We start from the raw sequence: 12,995 nt of genomic DNA, 5'->3' as shown, positions 1-12,995 counted from the left end.
TATTGTTCATGTTTTTCCCTTCTTCAACTCCTCCAAAATCTTCCTGTGTTATAACTCTGAAGAAGAAGGATTTTCCAATTCAAATGTCTCTGATATAAAGAGAAAGGTATCCTGGAAGTTAGAAACCAAAGGAGGCAATCAGAAGACAAGGAATACCACAAAGTCACACTGCACAACAAACCTCACACAAGAAATGTATTTCATGACACAAGAGGGTGACTGCCTCTGCTTTAGAGAGAAGCAGCAGAGAATCAAGTGGGAGACAGGTGTATATGGGAATAATTGAGGGTAGAGTTTTTCAGGGTGAGATTTCCAGGGTTAGGGATTGGTGGAATTTCACGTCCTGATCTTGGGGAGAGTGCAAGCATTGGTGGTTTATGAGCTCAGGTATTGGTATGTTTTCAAAACCGGGAAGTAAGCTCATACGTTTTACCCTACATCTCCCATTTCCCTACACACCCGAATTCATGATCTTTCTCCCTCCCAATGCCCCCGGCACTGTCTGTTTCTCTCTCTCCCTGAAAAACAAAAACCAGAAGTCTAGTAAGATAAAAATCCAAATAAAACAAAATGAAAAAGTGGTTCACAAATAAACAACAAACATGGAATCAGTTTTGTGTTAGCCAACTACTCCTGGGCAAGGGGCTTGCACTTGAGTGTGGTAAAAAGAAAATTAGTTTCCATTTCCTAACAGGTTCAATAGTAAATAAGTTCATAGTTATGAGTGCAATATTGTGTTCCCTATTCTTTCTCAGTGTTAGAGATTTATCTGGTTTGAAATTGTACAGACATTGTGCATTGTGCCAGTTTCTGTAAACTCATATGTAAATCAGTTCTGCTGTGTTTGAAAGACAGTGCTTCCTTGGAGGCACCCACTCCCTCATGCTCTCCCACCTACAAACCCTTTGATCTACAACATTGATTTTCTTAGAAGATACACTAGTGCAAAATTGGCACAAATGTTATGGGAATAACCAAGCACTTTTTCCCAAATAAACTCCTTTTATTTTTTATAGTGTTTTATTCATTTTCTTTATTTAAAAAAAATTCCTGCTTCCTCCCAGCCTTCCATTTCCCTCCCCCTCCTCCCGCCCACCCCCCCTCCCCCACTCCTCTCCCCCTCCCTCTCCAGTCCAAAGAGCAGTCAGGGTTCCCTGCCCTGTGGAAAGTCCAGGGTCTTCTCCCCTCCATCCAGGTCTAGGAAGGTGAATATTCAAACTGGCTAGGCTGCCACAAAGCCAGAACATGAAGTAGGAACAAAACACCATGCCATTGTCCTTGGCTTCTCATCAGCCCTCATTGTCTGCCATGTTCAGAGAGTCCGGTTTTATCCCATGCTTTTTCAGTCACAGTCCAGCTGGCCTTGGTGAGCTCCCAATAGATCAGCCCCACTGTCTATATGGATGGGTGCACCTCTCGTGGTTTTGACTTCCATGCTCATGTTCTCCCTCCTTCTGCTCCTCATTGGGACTTTGGGGGCTTAGTCCGATGCTCCAGTGTGGGTCTCTGTCTCTATCTCCATCCATCGCTAGATGAAGGTTCTATGGTGATATGCAAGATATTCATCAGTATGACTAGACTTGTAAATGCTAATTAACCCAATTAAAAAAAACGGGGCACTGAACTGAACAGAGAATTCTTAACAGAAGAAGCTCAAATGGCCAAAAGATACTTAAGGTCATGCTCAACCTCCTTAGCTATCAGGGAAATGCAAATCAAAACAACTTTGAGATATCATCTTACACCTGTCAGAATAGCTAAAATCAAAAACACCAATGATAGCCTTTGCTGGAGAGGTTGTGGAGAAAGGGGTACCCTCATCCATTGCTGGTGGGAATGCAAACTTGTGCAACCACTTTGGAAATCAGTGTGGCGGTTTCTCAGGAAATTGGGGATCAACCTACCCCTGGACCCAGCAATACCACTCTTAGGAATATACCCAAGAGATGTCCTATCATATGACAAAAGCATTTGTTCAACTATGTTCATAGCAGCATTATTTGTAATAACCAAGCACTTTCTTACATGATAAGTCATTTCATATGTAATTTTCTGTAAGAGGTTGTATGAATAAAATATGAGCAAAGAAACATAAATTTTAAATGACATCTTACATAAAAGGAATATAACAGTTATCTACAGAATATTCCATACAAATACCAAAGGATATACATGCCATTCACCAGTCCATGGAATTTTCTCTAAAACATACAACACCCTGGAAAACACACACACACAAATCTTAGCCACTTTAAAAATAATCTAATAACATCATGTATGCTACCTGAATATAAGGCCATAAAAAAATCAAAAGCAAACAAATTTCCAGTAAGTGCACAAACTCATGAAGGTCATGGGATCCAATATTGAATGATAAAATGAGTCATATAAATAATCAAGAAAAAATTCCTGGAACTGCTGAAACTGGCAATAGAACACAATGAAACCTGTAGGACAAATTCCAAGAAATCCTGCAAAAAAAGGTTAATCAAAGGCCCAAACATAAGTGCATGTGATTTGAGGAAGATTCTAAAAACATAGATAGGAGAAAAGAAAGTATATTCAATAAATGGTGCTGGGGAAACTGAATGTCGACATGTAGAAGAATAAAATTAAACACATATCTTCTCAAAATAGCTCCATGTGGAGCAGAGACCTAAAAATTAAACATGAGCCCCTGACACTGGTACATGAAACAGTACCCTACATGATATAGATGTAGAAAAGAAATTTCTGACTAGGATTTAATTTGCCCAAGAGTTCAGGTCAACATATGATAAGTAGAATTTAATAAAACTAAAAAAGCTTTTGCACAGCTAAGGAAACAATCATTGGGTAAAGAGGAAACCCACAAAATAGTAGAAACTCCTTGCCAACTATACATCTGACAAAAGATTAATATCCAGATAAACAAAAATGTCTAAACACAAAATCAAAAACAAATGACCCATGCAAAATATGGGTTTTGAACCTAAACAGTGAATTCTCAAAGAAAAATAATAGTGAAGAATTATTTCAAAAATTGTCCATCTTTCCTAGCAACTAAGAAAATGCCAATAAATTGTGAATTGTTGTCTTAACATGATCAGAAACAAATATATATAAAAAAAAAACCTGGCATCACATGCTGTAGGGGATGTGGGGATCAAATGAACTTTCATTTGCTATGGGTATGATTGCAAATTGTTCCAGCCATTCTGGGAATCAGTGTGGTGAATTGTTTCTTTGGCACATGTCTAAAGGAGCCAGCATCCTATTCTAGAGACACTTGCTCAGATACGTTCATTGCAACTCTATTCAAATACCTTGGAAATGGAAGCAATCTAAATGTCCTTCAATTGATGAATGGATAGCGGAAATGTGGCACATATGCACTACCGAATCCCATTCAGCTGTAAAGAAATATGAAATTAAGAACTTTGCAGGTAAATGAATAGAATTCAAAAAATATCACATTAAGTGGTGTAACCCAGGACCAGAAAGACAAACATATTATGTACTTCCTCATATGAGATTCCTAGCTCTGAATTATCATCAGATTTGGAATGTAATGCACATATCCTAGAATAACAGTAAAAATCAGAAAAGTGAAAAGGGACTGTTACTGTGGTAGATAAGGGGTGGGGGATCAATAGAGAGATGAATAGCAGAAATCAAGTGATCTGATCAAAGAAATGGGAAAATAGAGGGCTGTAATTAGGGAGGGAAAGGAAAAAGAATACAGAAAACAGGGGAAAGAGAGTAAAATAACAGTAAGGATTGCTGTTAAAGGTAATATGCAATCATATTATTAATTATCTACCTAAAATGTGTATAACACATATAAGTTTGTTATATGTGTGTATAAAGACATTGTCACATATGTATTAAAAGAAGTTTTCGCATATATTTTAAAAGTGGTTTAAAAGAAACTTTTTTATCTTGACTGGCAATGCTCCCTCCAAAAGCCAAAGACTACCTAACAAAAGCCCCAACAGCAAGCATGAGAAGCCCTCTTTTAAGTTGTTGGTCAGAGTTGTCTAAGAGACTCTTGCAGCTTTATAGGCTGTTTCTATTGTCCTTGGTTGAAAGGCCAGTGTGATTGTTGAAGACCCCATGCCCTTCAGACACAGGCTCAGAGGCCTGTTGTTGAGGACTAGCCTCAACAAAAAACACTTCTCACCAGGGTAGAGACAGGGAAAAATCACAAGACAGCTTCAGGAGGGAGTTTCAGAGATTCTTTGAAATAACCCATGTTGATTTTTTCACAACTTTTTCTATAATTGTAAACTGGGGGAGCAGATAACAAAAGGCTTCATTAACATTCTGTTGCTTCATTAACATTCTGTTGCCTAGGTATCGGGATGACTCAAGTCACATTTACAGGTCAACACTTGGTCATGTCGTCATAAAAGACCTCCTCCCCAGGAGACCTCATAGTTAAAATGGAAGGAACAGGATCACCTTATCATATCCTGACCACCTCAGTTAAGATGGCTCCGAGTTTACTTAGCTTCAAAAAGGCCAGGCGACCACCTCCTGTGTGGAAGGTGCAAATTTAGCCTGTTAGTCTCGCACCAGACAATGGTGAAAAATGGGCCTACCTTTCTCTACTGGTACAGTCACGGAGGTGGAACTGACTAGAAATCCTTCTCCTTGCCGGGCGATGGTGGCGCACGCCTTTAATCCCAGCACTCGGGAGGCAGAGGCAGGCGGATCTCTGTGAGTTCAAGACCAGCCTGGTCTACAAGAGCTAGTTCCAGGAAAAGGCTCCAAAATCACAGAGAAACCCTGTCTCGAAAAAAAAAAAAAAAGAAAGAAAGAAAGAAAGAAAGAAAGAAAGAAAGAAAGAAATCCTTCTGCTTGAAGACTAGCTTTCATGATATGAGAAGATATCATGTAAACTTCCAAAGGAAAGAAGCAACCAACAATCCTATCCAGCTTTGACACCTATGAACGAAAACAAACTGCAGCCTGGCACTATACCCCAGCATAAGTTTGGGATAACCAACCACTATCACTAGATGGAAAATCATGTCTCATAATGGAAACTCAGCCAACTTCCCAGGGTTAGTGATGTCATGGATCTTGGAGAAGAACCTAAAACCTCCACTTTAGTAAATGGTTGTTTCCATTTTCTATCTGTTGTGGTTAGAACAGCAATGAATGTGACTGAGCAAGTATCTGTGGAGTAGGATGTCCAGTCCTTCCAACGTACTCCAAGGAGTGATTCTACTGAATCAAATGCAGTACTGTGGAGCCCAGTCCCAGTGAATACATTTACAAAACTCAGCTTCAGGCTCTACAGATTCTTGCTCAACTGTATGTGGCTCTTCTATTCTCAAGAACTAAGAGAAGGAAACTACCCAACTGTAGCTTGTGGAAGAATAGATAATAAAAATATGTCATATATATATACCATCAATATTATTCATGCTGTTTCTTCCACGGAATCAGAAAGGAAACACGAGACACAACAATCCCACATGGCTGAACTTTAATGGGGGGGAGGGACGTGATGACAGTGAGGAACTGGGGATGAAAAGGGGTAGGGCCATGGTGTCTTCGGCTTTTTAAAGGAGGCTAGGCACACCTGGGAAATGTGTTTCCTGCACATGTGTGGCTATTTTGTCAAATGCTGAGTGCTTCTGGGAAATGTGGTCTGGTGGGACGCTGTACTCTTTGCGCATATGTGGCCTTTTCGTGGAACACTGAGCGCTTCTGGGAAATGTGGTCTTCCCAGGTTAGGTGGGAGGCTATAGCCTCTACAGCAGGGGCCTTTTGGGAGATGGGAACCCTCCCAAAAGAACAACATTCCATCCTTTTGGTTTTATTAAAAAATTGGGGGGTGAGGGTCTTAATGGGTAGGGAATGGGGGTGTAGCCCGGTCTCTCATAACTGCTTCCTGCTGGCTTTGGGTGTCGAGGGGTCTGGGGAATATCCGATATGTCCTGGTGATGTCCTGTTGATCATGTCCTGTTCGCTGACATTCTGAGGTAGCTGATTGAATTCACATCTGTCTGGCTTTTGAGTAGCTGGGTCATCGTAAGATGCTGGAAAACAAAAGTTGCATTAGTAGAGAGAAAAAAAATTAAAGGGGAGATTTGGGGTGGGGGCTTTAGGAGGTTTAGGAAATTAAAGGGGAGATTTGGGGTAGGGGGGCTTTAGGAGGTTTGGGGTTAAGAATGGTAAAAAAAAAAATTGAATGATACTTATTCCATTAATGATACTTGTTCCATTTGGGCCTGCTTCGTTCAGGTGGGTCAGGCTGGCTTCTTGGAGCTTAAAGAAAATGTCTTAAAAGAAACAGATTTTAACCATGCATACTTCAACATGCAGGAAACACTGCTGCAGTCAGTGGCATACCTGTTATGTCAAGGAAGTTGTTAAGAATTTGCTTACCACCTGAACCTTTGGCGCCGTGTCTGATGATTTCTGTAACGACACCTGGATATTTATTTAGAAATTTAGAGGAGAAGGGAGGGTGTGTTAGCACAAGAGGATTAAGTGAAGGATGGGACCACTATTTCCCTTAGACTGGAGTAGAGGGGGCTGAACTTGGTGTCCTCTGGAACTTAAGAGAACAAGGTTCTGTCTGAATTACCGTGTATGGAGGATTGTCTTGAGCCGTGGAAGTGAACAGTTTAAGATGTGACAGGTGAATCCAGTGAGGAGTTCCCTCGAGCTTGGCAGCTCTGGGAGTTAAAAGAATTACTCTGAGGGGACCATGTCATGTAGGGGAAAGGGGTGAGGGACATTGGCCTGGAGGTGAGAATAATACCTGATCTCCTATTTTAACCGGTGGTGGACATGTGTTAGCACATGTTTGAGGTAACGAGTAATCTGTGAAGTCCCACAGTAGTGAGCATAAATGGGATAGTAGGGGGGTGAGCAGGTGGTCAGGAAGGGGAGAGGTTAACGGTGGGAGGCCGAGGGTTAAAACCGGCCACCCATACAAGAGTTCGAAGGGTGAAATGAAAAGGGGGCCCTTTGGGAGAGTCCTAAGCCTGAGAAGAGCCAGAGGCAGGAGCCTTACCCAGTCAAGGTGAAGTTCCTGTAACATTTTAATGAGAGTGTCCTTCAAAGAGTGGTTAGTTCCTTCTACCTTACCTGAAGACTGAGGGTGGTACGGGATGTGGAAATTCCATAGGATACCAAGGGCCTTAGACAGGTTTTGAGAAATCTGAGAATTAAACTCAGGGCCATTATCTGACTGAAGAGAAGTTGGAAGTCCAAACCAGGGAATGATTTCTCGGAGAAGCACATCAGAGACTGTCTGGGCTCTCTTGTTAGTGGTGGGGAAGGCTTCGACCCACCAAGACATTGTATCCAACAAGACCAGGAGATATTTAATTTTTTTGACTGTGGGCATATGAGTAAAATCCAGCTGCCAGTCAGTTCCCGGGAGGGAGCCTCTGGCCTGGTGAGTAGGGAAAGGGAAGCTATGGTATTTGGTCCTGGGATCTGACTTTTGGCAGATCTGACAGAAGGCAGTGATAGCCTTTAGGAACCTGATATCCTCAGGCGTGGGTTGAAGGTGAGACCTGACAGAATGAAGTAGAGCTTTGTTATTAGGATGAAAGAGCTGGTGTAGGTAGGACAGGATCTGTTGGGTGTCAGTAGGTGTCTGCGAGGCTGTGGGCTGTGCTGTAAGGACTCCCTGAGGTAACTGAGGCAGATCTGGGCTCTGGAGTGCTGCTGTCTTAGCCGCTCTGTCAGCCCCATTATTTCCCTTGGAAACAATAGAACTGTCAGACTGATGAGACCGGCAGTGAATAATTCCTATAGCTTTAGGGAGATGGAAAGCTTTTAGTAGGCCCATAATATGCTCTGAGTTAGTAATAGATCCTCTTTTTGTCATGAGAAGCCCGCACTCCTTCCAGATAGCCATGTGAGACAGCAGGATATGAAATGCATATTTAGAATCTGTGTAAACATTTAAAGCTTGTCCCTCTGCTAACTGAAAGGCACAGGTGAGAGCTATCAGCTCAGCCTGCTGGTTAGTAGTATGAGCAGGGAGTGCCTTTGCCTCAACTATCTCCATGTCTGATACTATGGCATAGCCTGCTCTGCGAGTCCCATCACATAGAAAGGAGCTGCCATCCGTGTACCAGGTATGAGTAGCCTGCGACAGCCTGCCCTCCTGTATATGTGAGGGGTGAGGTAGTAGGTCCTCTAGGACCTCAATGCAGGAGTGGGATGGGGAATCATTAGCATTAGGTTGAGGTAGAAGTTTTGAGATATTAAGGGGTGGGCAGCATTGAAATGTGAGACTGGCATCTTCCACCAGTGCCACCTGAAGGGAAAGAACTTGAGAAGGGGGTAGGGTCTGTAAGCCTTTGTAAGTTAAGAGGTTGGACAGGTTATGATGAGAGAAGACTGTGGTGGGTGCTCCGAAGGTTAGTTTCTTTGACTCACGAATAAGAAGTTCAGCAGCTGCCAAAGCATGTATGCAGGGTGCCCAGCCCCAAGTGGTGAGGTCCATCTTCTTTGACAGGTAAGCTACAGGTGTGAAAGAAGGTCCCAATTGATGTCCTAAGATCCCCAGGGCATAGCCCTCCTTCTCTGCTATGTAAAGAGAAAAGGGGCAGGTTAAATCTGGAAGATGGAGAGTTGGCGCTTTGGGTAAGGGCTTGTTGGAGTCTCCAAAAGGGTTTGGTAATGGGATCGAGAAGAGGCTCATGCAGAGAGCCGAGAGCTGCTTCATATAGGGGGTGGGCAAGGAGGGAGAAGGGGATCCAGGAACGCAGGAAACCAGCCACTCCCAGGAGCGATAAGGCCTCCTCTTTGGTGGAAGGAACTGTAAGAGATTGAATTAGTTTTTTCCTCTCCAGAGTGATAGCCTTTTGGGTTGGAGTTATGGTTAACCCCAAATACGTTACCTGATTGGTAGACAACTGAGCCTTGGAAGGTGAGACTCCATAGCCCTTTTTGGATAAGAAATTTAATCAGGCAGTAGTATCAGTCCTGCTGGTCTCCAAAGATGGGCTACACAGCAGGATGTCATCGACATAGAGTACCAGTTTTGATTTATGGAGGGACAGTGAGAGCAGATCAGAGGCCAGAGCTTGGCCAAAGAGGTGTGGGCTGTCCCGGAATCCCTGGGGGAGAATGGTTCAGGTTAGTTGTGTGGAGGAATTAGTATCAGGATCTGTCCAGGTGAAGGCAAAGATGTTTTGCGATTGAGAGCTGAGAGGAATAGAGAAAAAGGCATCCTTGAGGTCCAAAACTGAGTAGTGGGAGGTTCCTGGAGGGATGTTAGACAGAAGGGTGAGGGGATTAGGGACGACTGGGTGCAAAGGAACAACAGCAGAATTAATAAGCCGGAGGTCCTGAACCAGACGATAAGTCCTGTTAGTTTTTTTAACAGCCAGTATAGGGGTGTTAAAGGAAGAAGAGGTGGGGCGGAGCAGCTCTTTTCTCAAAAGGTCAGAAATTATGGGTTTTAGTCCTCTGAGGCTTTGGGAAGAGAGGGGGTACTGAGCTTGAGTAATATACTTGGTGGGTTTTTTTTAACTGAATAACAACGGGGGGGATGGTTTTTAGCAACGGTGGGATTTTGGGTGTCCCACACCAGAGGATCCACTTGGGAGGCTGGAAGAGAAAAGAACGTGTTAGTGTCAGAAGATTATGGAGCCAGGAGAAGAAGCAGCTGCATCACTGACAAATCTGGAATAAAGCAAGTGAGGGGCACGAAAGAAATGGAGGCTCCCAACTTAGTCAGAAGATCTCTTCCCTTAAGTGGGACTGGGCAGGTTGGTAAAACTAGAAATGAATGAGTGAGAAAAATACCTCAGAACACACAATTGAGAGGTGGAGTCTGGTGAGGTAAATAAGGCTGTCCCCCTAACCTGACAATAGGGGAGTTTGAAGGAGAAGTTGGCCCCCAGAATTCCCTCAGAACCGAATACGTTGCTCCGGTGTCCAAGAAAAATGAGATGAGCCATTCTGACACAGTGAGAAGTACCCATGGCTCCTGGTTTCAGATGGGTGTGGCAGTCGGATTGTTAGAGGAGGAGCCCAGGCACCTTCAGTCTTCCAGGGCCAAGCCCAATAGGTCAGCCTGGGAATTCTCTAGGTCCATTGCCCCCGTGTCATCAAATGCACGAGGACAGTCTACAGGCCAGTGACCTTCCCTGTGCCACCTTGGGCAGGGGTCCCTGGGGCCACAATGAGGATTAGGGCATCCCCGGGCCCAGTGACCTGTCTTACCACACTGGAAGCATGGGTCTGGTGGCTCATGCACCCTGTGAGGCGGGGGTGGGGCAACACGAACAGGATGAGTCGGGTCTGTCACCTCGCCTGGCCGGGCAGGTGTGGTTATCACGTGGCAGTGATTAGGAGCCTTGTCGTTCCTCACATGGTACACTTTAAAAGCCACCTCCAGGACCTGTGCCTGTGTGGTAAGGGGACCATTCTCCAAACGTCTGAGCTTGGACTTAATGTCTGAGTAACATTGGTTGAAGACATGGGTCATGAGGAGCTGTGTGCCCTCGGGGGATTCTGAGTCCAGGTTTGTGAACTGCAACAGAACTTTTGTAAGGCGTTCCAAAAATGCAGAAGGATTTTTCCTTAGTGTCCTGAATAATTTCTGAGAGTTTAGAATAGTTTACCGGTTTGAGGGCAGCCTTGCGGAGACCTGTCATGAGGCAAGTTAAAAACCAGTCTCTGGCCAAGATCCCACCTGGGGTGTTATAATCCCAGTGTGGTTCTTGGTTTGGGACTGCCTCTGACCCTGGAGGATAGGAGGCTAGAGTTTGGTGAACTTTGTCCGCGTGTTGTCTGGCCTGTTGCCAGACTCGCCTATGCTCCCCGGGAAATAAGTTATTAGACAGGATCATAAAAATTTCATGGAAAGTAAGGTTGTATGATTGGGTTATATATTGGAATTCTTTTATGAAAGTGGTAGGATTAGACGTATAGGATCCAAGCAATTTGGATATATGGGAAAGCTCGGAAAAGGCAAACAGGACATGGACCCTCACCAATTTGTCTGCAACATCCACCTCCCTCAGCGGCAGAATGGCAGCAGGCTTGGCTTGGCTAGGATTAGACTACGTGGCGGCACGTGAATGCGTGAGCGGAGGGGTGAAGGAAGGTGCCAGTGCAAGACGGCGGGAGGAAGGAGAACCCTAAGGGGCTTTGTAAGCTCGAGGGGGCAGAGTAGGGCGGGAGGGGGATGGGGAAGATAAGTATGAAGAGGCTTCTGGCTGCCTGCGTGACCTGTGGCAGGGAGAGAGAGAGCGGGAGGAAGCGGATTTGGAGGAGCTAGGTGAGGCCCTTTTAGATATGGAACGGGATTTTTGGGGGGACCTAGAAGGAGAACTGTTAAGTGACCTGGAAGAAGATTTACGTGGGACTTCCGAAGACCTAGAAGTGGGATGTTTAGAGGCATTATGAGGGGAAGACTCAGATGAGTTCTTCCTGTGTCTAGAAGAAACTTTGGAGGAAGGAGGCATAGGTGAGGTGTCGCTCGACCGGGCAGAGTGGGAGGAGGTGGCTCTTCGAGGCCGGGGGGGATGGAGGTTCGTCCACGGGGTCCATGGCAGGAGCAGAGGGTTCCAGGGGAGATGGCATAGCTAAAAACATGTGAGCAGGTGAACAATGAGTGACAACGGAGGGGTCAGTTTCAAGGGTCATGTAAAAGAAAGCCATGATATAGAGAAGTTCCTTTCATTTGGCTGAACGATGGCAGTAGTTAGCTAACTCCTGTAAAATGTCAGGGTCAAAGGAGCAGTTAGGAGGCCATTTGCAATTACCCTCTAAGGAATACCTGGGCCACTTCTTTGAGCAGAGACGGACGAGTGAGGATAACTTAGGGGAAGGAATTAAAGTGTGAGGCCGAAGGGCATCCAATAGCTCGCCTGGGGGGGGGGAGGATGGGGGGGGACAGCTTTCGAAGACTTCGCACCCGTAGTTAAAACCGTGAAAACACCCACAAAAAGGCACCTGAAACCGTAAGGCTAGATGCAATGAACACTGCAAGTCCTGCAAACAGGCTTCCGAGTCTGCAGGAGGCAGTGCTATATCCTGACTGAATCGATTCCAGCCTCCGATGGGAGACAAAGTCCCGGGTAGGAGGGAAACAGCCTAGGCTGGGACCGCACGTTGCGGCCGAGCTGTATAAGACAGGAAAGAACAGAAAAGGAAGAGAAAAGGGAGAACTGGAAGCCCTGGGCTTCCAGGTGCGGGTGATGAGATGGGTTCAGCCAAGGATGAAAAGCCGGGAGTGAACACTAGTGCCCGACCCCAGGAAACACCAGAGAAAGCCAGGAGCTCAAACATACAATCTCCGGGTAAAGGGGGCGGTAAGCTAGCCGAAGGAAAAATTCACGAATCAGCCGGTGGTGGTCGCGCAGGGCCATGTTCAGACAAGTGGAACACATGGGGTCGCCATAGGTCCTCTGTTCCGATTGCATCCCAGGGAGGCCCGCAGCTCCAATGACACCAAGACCGGAGTCGTGGCCTCGGGTCCAGGGCAAGCCGATCGAAGAATCACACTGCACCAAAATGTTTCTTCCTCAGAATCGGAAAGGAAACACGAGACACGACGATCCCACATGGCCGAACTTTAATGGGGGGGGGAGGGACGTGATGACAGTGAGGAACAGGATAGGGTAATGGCGTCTTCGGCTTTTTAAAGGAGGCTAGGCACACCTGGGAAATGTGTGTCCTGCGCATGTGTGGCTTTTTCAACCAAGGCTGGGTGCTTCTGGGAAATGTGGTCCAGCGGGACGCTGTACTCTTTGTGCATATGTGGCCTTTTCGTGGAACAATGAGCGCTTCTGGGAAATGTGATCTTCCCAGGTTAGGTGGGAGGCTATAGCCTCTACAGCAGGGGCCTTTTAGGAGATGGGAACCCTCCCAAAAGAACAGCAATTCAGCTTTAAAGAAAAATGAAATCATAAAATATTTATGTAAATTCATAAAACTAGAAAATATTTTATTGCATGAGCTAATTCAGACCCAGAAAGAAAAACTACTGCATATTCTCCTTAAATTATTCCTCTTAGGTG

The 12,995-nt window shown here is 45.1% G+C and overlaps 1 long non-coding RNA gene across 1 annotated transcript; it reads right to left on the bottom strand.

The window, feature by feature from the left end:
- Positions 1 to 1,176: 1,176 nt before the first annotated feature.
- Positions 1,177 to 12,589, bottom strand: LOC126490846 (uncharacterized). The gene is made up of 4 exons (XR_007589259.1): positions 12,267 to 12,589; positions 5,399 to 6,032; positions 3,306 to 3,392; positions 1,177 to 1,541 (listed from the first exon to the last, which is right to left on the bottom strand). It is a non-coding gene; the product is annotated as an uncharacterized lncRNA (long non-coding RNA).
- Positions 12,590 to 12,995: the final 406 nt, after the last annotated feature.

This window comes from Alexandromys fortis, unplaced genomic scaffold (genome assembly GCF_014885135.2).
Source record: "Alexandromys fortis isolate MF-2015 unplaced genomic scaffold, M_Fortis_MF-2015_v1.1 scaffold_246, whole genome shotgun sequence".
NCBI classification, from domain to species: Eukaryota; Metazoa; Chordata; class Mammalia; order Rodentia; family Cricetidae; genus Alexandromys; species Alexandromys fortis.
The sequence above is the reverse complement of the archived record's forward strand: the minus strand, read 5'-3'. Positions and strand labels throughout refer to the sequence as shown.